Genomic DNA, 7886 nt, shown 5'->3' on the forward strand with positions numbered 1-7886 from the left:
AAAAAGAGTTTCTGTAACTTTATTGCTTTCAAAAAGTGGTTTTTGACTTAATTATAAGTGACAGCTACATTAACATAAAATCATGGTTTATTCAACAGAGCGAGAGTTTGAGATAAAACCTTTAATCAATAAAGTTAACTGAAACGATTTATTTTAAAACCAAGAAACCGACAAAGAATTGATTCCCTAATTACGACGAACTACATACCGATATCCGATTTATTAATATTTAATCTAGATCTTAGTTTAGTTTTTAGCTTCGCCCCCAAACAATCAACCATTATTCACCTTAGCTTTACGAAGTAACCTTAGATAACGGTATATCGATTCATAAGTCCCTGTGGGATCGATATCTTTTAAAACTACGCGATAGAACTGTGCACTTGCAGTTTGTACCCCAAATTCGACTCATAAAGTCGCGATCAAGTTTTTGGCGCCGTTGCCGGGGACTTTTATTTAATCGATATCGTAACTCTTCCGTTACGCTGTAGAGACTAAGGTTTCTTTTTCTTCTATTCTTTCTTTCGTTGATTTGTATGCCACGCACTCGCTCACAAGGCGAACCGCTCTATTTACGAATCAACGATATCGAGCTATATCTCCGAGTCTTACGACGAATTCGGGAATATCGTGCTGCAAACAATCTCCCTCCTATAGAACTTCCTGATTTCAAAAACCTTTTTCCTTCGATAACCGAGATGGCAGAACCAGCTCGTGCTCTTAGAGATTACGCCGCTCCATCGCAAGATGAGCCGCATTCAAGTATTGCTCCGCCCGCAATCGAAGCAAACAATTTCAAACTTAAACCTTCGCTGTTGCAGGCAGTGCAACAGAACCAATTCTCTGGAAATCCTACCGAGGATCCAAACCTACATTTATCCGTATTTGTCCAATACGCTGATACTGTTAAAGCTAATGGTGTCACTTCAGAGGCAATTCGACTTCGTCTTTTTCCTTTCTCATTAAGAGATAGCGCTAGAAGATGGCTTCAATCTCTCCCTTCCAACTCAGTCACCACATGGAACGAGTTGAAGAAAGTTTTTCTTGCCCGATACTTTCCGCCAAGCAAAACAGCTATGTTAAGAGCCCAGATAAACAGATTTAAACAGAAAGACAACGAGTCTCTTTTCGAAGCATGGGAAAGATACAAAGACATGATGAGACTTTGCCCACACCATGGTTTGGAAGACTGGTTAGTAATTCACACATTTTATAATGGTCTCTTATACAACACAAGGTTAACAATAGACGCCGCTGCAGGTGGTGCATTAATGAACAAACCTTATGCTGATGCTTACCAGCTTATCGAGAGCATGGCCCAAAACCACTATCAGTGGGGAACCGAACGAACAACGGTGGAAAAACCTCAAACGAAAACTGGCATGTACGAGATAAGTAACCTTGATCACGTTAACGCAAAAGTGGATGCTTTGGTCCAGAAAATTGAAAGTCTAAACGTATCACCTCCAGCCGCCGTGGTTGCTATAACTCAGAATTGCGAGGTCTGTGGAATCCAAGGCCACACTCCTACGGACTGTCAACTCTTGACAGGAATCCAAGCAGAGCAAGTAAATTATGCTCAAGGAAGCCCCTATTCGAACACCTATAACTCAAATTGGAAGAACCATCCAAACTTTTCATATAAGAGCAATAACGCTTTGTACGCACCTGGACAGTCTCCAAATCAAGCCCCAGCTATACCTCCGGGATATCAGAAACCGAACCCATCCATGCCTAACAATAACGCCCCTAGGAAATCCAACTTGGAAATCATGATGGAAAACTTTATAGCTTCCCAACAACAAACCAATAAAGATTTCTTAAACCAGAATGTACACACTGGCGAACAACTTAAACAACTAGCAAGCAAAGTAGATGCCTTGGCTACCCATAACAAAATGCTGGAAACACAAATATCACAAGTAGCCCAACAACAAGCACCTACTGCTGCCCCAACTGGTACATTCCCTGGACAGCCCCAACCTAACCCGAGAAGCCACGCTCATGCAATTATATTAAGAAGTGGAACGGAAGTGGAAGGACCGTCTGATCCAAGGATAGAAAACCAAAACCCTAAGAAATCAACTGAGGGAAGTGAACCTAAGGAAAAGGAAGAGAGTAATAAGGAAACCCTAGAAAAGAAGGAACCTTATGTACCTCCACCACCTTACAAACCACCTATACCTTACCCTCAAAGGCTTGTTAAAACCAAAGATGCGGGCCAATTTAGAAAATTTGTTGATCTCCTTAAACAATTAAACGTTACAATTCCGTTCACCGAAGCTATTACGCAGATGCCCTCATATGCTAAATTCTTAAAAGAAATCCTTTCTAATAAGAGGAAACTTGAGGATAGCGAAACCGTTACACTCCCTGCCGAATGTAGCGCTATAATCCAAAACATGCCCCCTAAACTCAAGGATCCAGGTAGTTTCTCTATACCCTGTCACATAGGAAAATTTGTCATTGACAAAGCCTTATGCGATTTAGGAGCCGGAATTAGCGTGATGCCTTTATCCATATGTAAGAAACTGGAAATGGGAGAATTAAGACCAACCAAAATGTCTGTGCAACTAGCAGATCGTTCCATCAAATATCCTGTAGGAATCCTTGAAAACGTTCCCGTACGCATAGGTCAATTCTACATTCCCACTGATTTTACAATTATGGACATTAGAGAAGATGATATTACACCCATTATACTGGGAAGACCATTCTTAGCAACTGCCGGTGCAATCATAGACGTAAAACGAGGACGACTCACCTTCGAAGTAGGTGAAGAGAAAATTGAATTCATTCTTTCCCAATTCTTGAAAGCACCTGCAATAGAAGATACATGTTACTTCATGGATATCATCGATGAATGCATAAAAGAAGCAGAGTTAGAAGAAGACAAATCATCTGACTGCCTTGTAGAAGATAGATCTAACCAATGTTTAGCAATAACACCGGATCCTACGCAATGTCTTAACAAACCAACCCCTGACCTGAAAACACTTCCCAAAAATCTGAGATATGAATTCCTAGACTTAGAACTTGAACGACCTGTGATAGTTAATGCAGACCTAGGAAGACTCGAAACAGAAAAACTCCTACATATCTTAAGGAAGTATCCAACCGCACTAGGGTACCACATCACCGATCTTAAAGGAATAAGTCCTTCTATTTGTATGCACCGCATCATGTTAGAAGAAGACTGTAAAACCTCTAGGGAACACCAGAGAAGACTAAATCCGATCCTGAGTGAGGTAGTAAAGAAGGAAATAACCAAGTTATTGGAAGCAGGTATTATATATCCTATATCTGATAGCAAATGGGTTAGTCCTGTGCATGTTGTACCAAAGAAAGGAGGCATAACCGTTATTGAAAACGAAAAAGGGGAAACTATAACTAAACGAATCGAATCAAGATGGAGAATGTGCATTGATTATAGGAAACTAAACAAAGCAACCCGAAAAGATCATTTCCCTTTACCATTCATTGACCAAATGTTAGAACGATTAGCAAAACATTCACATTTCTGTTATCTAGACGGTTATTCAGGCTTCTTTCAAATACCAATTCACCCTGATGACCAAGAAAAGACAACGTTCACGTGCCCTTTTGGTACCTTCGCTTATAGACGAATGTCGTTTGGTCTGTGTAATGCCCCTGCAACCTTTCAAAGATGCATGATGGCAATTTTCGCCGACTTTCTCGAAAACATCATGGAAGTATTTATGGATGACTTTTCTGTATACGGACAAAGTTTCGAAGAATGCCTTGAAAACCTGGAAAGAGTTCTTGAGCGATGTGTAAAAGTAAACTTAGTACTTAATTGGGAAAAGTGCCACTTTATGGTACAAGAAGGAATTGTTTTAGGACACATCATCTCGAACAGAGGAATTGAAGTAGACAAAGCCAAAATAGAGGTAATCGAAAATCTTCAACCCCCAAGAACCGTGAGAGAAGTACGAAGCTTTTTAGGACACGCCGGTTTTTACCGACGATTCATCAAAGACTTCTCTAAGATAACTAAACCTTTAACCGGACTGTTGATGAAAGATGCCGAATTCATATTCGACGATAACTGTTTAAAAGCATTTCAAACGCTTAAGCAAGCATTGATCTCCGCACCCATAATGCAGACACCAGACTGGAATGAACCATTCGAAATAATGTGCGATGCCAGCGATTATGCTGTAGGTGCTGTTTTAGGACAACGAAAGGATAAAAAGCTTCACGTTATATATTACGCAAGCAGAACCCTGGATGAAGCGCAAATGAATTACGCCACTACCGAGAAAGAACTCCTAGCAGTGGTATTTGCGCTAGATAAATTTCGTTCTTACTTGGTCGGAGCTAAAATAATAGTTTACACTGATCACGCTGCTATCAAGTACCTTTTAACAAAAAAGGATGCTAAACCTAGACTCCTAAGATGGATCTTGTTGCTACAAGAATTCGACTTAGAAATCAAGGACAAGAAAGGAACTGAAAACGTAGTAGCTGACCACCTCTCCAGACTCGAGAACCTTGAACCGGAAAGAACATCAATTAATGATGATTTCTCGTATGACAAACTTATAGCTACTTTGAAAGAGAACAACTCTGACATGCAAGTAGAAACCACCTTAGCTATATCTGCCACACCGTGGTACGCTGATCTCGTCAATTATTTAGCTGCCGGAATAGTCCCACCTACTTTATCTTACCAGCAGAAGAAACGATTCTTCTACGACATAAAACACTATTACTGGGATGATCCCTTACTTTTCAAAAGAGGCCCAGATGGTATTTTCTGTCGATGTATACCCGAAGAAGAGGTAGAAAATATAATCCAACACTGCCACTCCGCTCCTTATGGTGGACACACAAGTACATCCAAGACCTGCTCTAAAATCCTACAAGCCGGCTTTTATTGGCCAACTATATGGAAGGACGTACATGCGGCTATTAAGGAATGTGACAGATGTCAACGCACGGGAAACATATCTAGACGTGACGAGATGCCACAAAAAGGTATTTTGGAAGTAGAGATCTTCGACGTGTGGGGAATAGACTTCATGGGACCTTTTCCACCCTCTTTCGGTAACAAATACATACTCGTGGCAGTTGACTACAAATCAAAATGGATCGAAGCTGTAGCCTCCCCAACAAACGACACCCGAGTAGTAACTAGACTCTTTAAGAATATAATATTTCCGAGATTTGGCATCCCAAGAATAGTAGTCAGTGATGGTGGATCGCACTTTATATCCAAGGTACTCGAAAAATTACTATTTAAATATGGAGTGAGACATAGGATAGCGACACCTTACCACCCTCAAACCAGTGGACAAGTGGAAGTATCTAACAGAGAAATCAAGCAAATACTAGAAAAAACGGTCGCCACTTCAAGGAAAGATTGGTCATTGAAATTACCAGAAGCTTTATGGGCATACCGAACTGCTTATAAAACCCCCATAGGGACGACCCCATTTAAGCTCATTTATGGAAAATCCTGTCACCTCCTGGTAGAATTAGAACATAAAGCCTATTGGGCTATTAGAAATCTGAATCTAAACTATAAAGCCGCCGGTGAAAAGAGAATCCTTGACATAAACGAATTAGAAGAACTCAGAAGAGACGCCTATGAAAATGCCAGAATCTATAAAGAAAGAACAAAACAATGGCATGACAAGCGTATATCAAGGAAAATCTTCAAGCAAGGCGACGCAGTCCTTTTATTTAACTCTAGACTAAAGTTATTCCCGGGAAAACTACGATCCAGATGGTCAGGACCTTTTCATATCACTAACATCTTCCCTAGTGGAGCAATAGAAATTAAAGGCAAATCCACAGAACCGTTTACCGTAAACGGGCAACGTCTAAAACACTATCATTATGCGGAAACCAATGGAGATTCGCAAATCCTACACTTAGACGAAATGCCCCCAGGACCTATAGATTATACTTAACAGTTTCTTTGTCGAGCTTGCGACATTTAAACAAAGCGCTTAGTGGGAGACAACCCACAATTATTTTCTTATTCTATCATTATCATTTTCCTATTTTTTTTCCTCAATTATTCTTTTAATTTCTGTTTAGTATTAATTCCTGATTTATTTTAATTCAAAAGAAAAAAATATATATATAATAATTTTTTCTTCTTTCGGCATTTGGCCAAATCCTGACTAAAACTCATGTTTTCTTTTCTCTAGCTAACACTAACCAGATGGGACATTTTGATCGTATGGGTATCAAATTCAGAGGAATGGCTCAGAAACAAAAGTTTGAAGAACTAGCCACTAGAGAGATGCTACCTAGTTTATATGCTGATGATTGGGCTATGACTGCCCTTGGACTTAGACAAAGTGTCCTGTATTTGCTGAACCAGATAGGATGGGAGACATCCCCTATCCTGAGACATTTCACCACCTACCGGAGACTCACACTAGAATTCCTTAGCTCATTAATCTATCTACCCAGCCATGGAAAAGGAATTAGCAGAGGTTTTATCCAGTTCAGAATGTTCAATATGGAGTACCAATTTAATATTAGAGACTTTACCAATCTTTTGGGTTTTCCTACCTCCTTTGACACATTCACAGTAAGCCAGGAAGAACTTTTTGAACATAGAGAACTTGAACACTTTTGGGGTAAGCTGACTGGAAATGATGAGCCTGAAGAACATGAGTTTCTCTCTGGAAACATACACAACCCGGCCTTTCGCTATTTCCATAAGATCCTGACCCACACTTTATTTGGGAAGAAGCCAAATAGTACTTCAGTTTCACGTGATGAACTCTTCATCATATTTTGTGCTTCCCAGAACCGTCCAGCAAACGGTGCCACTTTTATGTTAGCTAATTTGGACCACCTTATCCAGGATGAGCGAGCACCCATTAGAACAGGCGGTTTGATAACTATGATAGGTAATGCTATTGGATTACGTCAGCCTATGCTCGACCTAAGCCCTTTTTGTGGCATTACTACTATGAGTATACCCTTCCTCTTCAACACTATGTTTATAGCAAACCTAGGGTCTGACGAGTTTGAGCTTATTATTGATAACCAGGTTCTTTGCCTATTCACCATGCCCGATCCTAGGACTAGCATTCATAACCGCAGTAACTGGCTCTACAACCTGAACGAAACTCCCACTCCTGCTAGATCCACTGAATCCATCCAGGACTATGAGATTTGTGATGACTATGAGACTTATGATGACCAGATCCCTCATGCTGAATCTGACCCTCAGACACCATCCGGCTATTATGATATTGACCCTCCTCCTCAGCCTGTTCAGACCGAAGAATCAGCCATATCCGACCTCCGGCATCATATGCCCGGAACTGACTATCACACCGCCATTGAAGCTTTGATGTCAGAACAAGACGCCCTTAGAGGAGAATTTACTAACATGAGACACGAAGTTCTAGGATACATGAGCAGTATGACAGATCAGTTTCACGAGTTGATACATCGTGTTAACTCTTTTGCTCCTCCGGCCAGAGATCGTACAGAGGGATAGAATTTAGTTATTTTTCTAAGTTATTTAGTTTTAAGTTAGATTATTCATTAATGTTATTTGAATTCATGTTCACATTTATTTCTCTTTCATTTCATTGTTTTTCCTTTCTTGTATTACATTATGATCATTTTATTGAAGCTGTTTATCTAATTTTATTATGCAATAGCTATTATGCTCTACTGTTGCTACCTATGACTTATTATTATGCAAAGCAGATTAAGCGTGCACGATAAATTAAATTACAGAATAAACCAATCATAAGCAAAACAAAACAAAATAAATAACAAAAATAAAATCCTTTACCAAAGTGATTCTGTGAAACGCTACTGAAACCTTGCCAAAATGGAATGTGTGACGAGCGTCACACAATCCATAACGGACGGCACGCCAA

General features: G+C 40.0%; 1 pseudogene; it reads right to left on the reverse strand.

The window, feature by feature from the left end:
- Positions 1–1083: 1083 nt before the first annotated feature.
- Positions 1084–1183, reverse strand: LOC127109231 (uncharacterized; annotated as a pseudogene).
- Between the last annotated feature and the right edge of the window lie 6703 nt (positions 1184–7886).

The sequence above is a fragment of the Lathyrus oleraceus genome, chromosome 7 (assembly GCF_024323335.1).
Source record: "Lathyrus oleraceus cultivar Zhongwan6 chromosome 7, CAAS_Psat_ZW6_1.0, whole genome shotgun sequence".
Classification (NCBI taxonomy): Eukaryota; Viridiplantae; Streptophyta; class Magnoliopsida; order Fabales; family Fabaceae; genus Lathyrus; species Lathyrus oleraceus.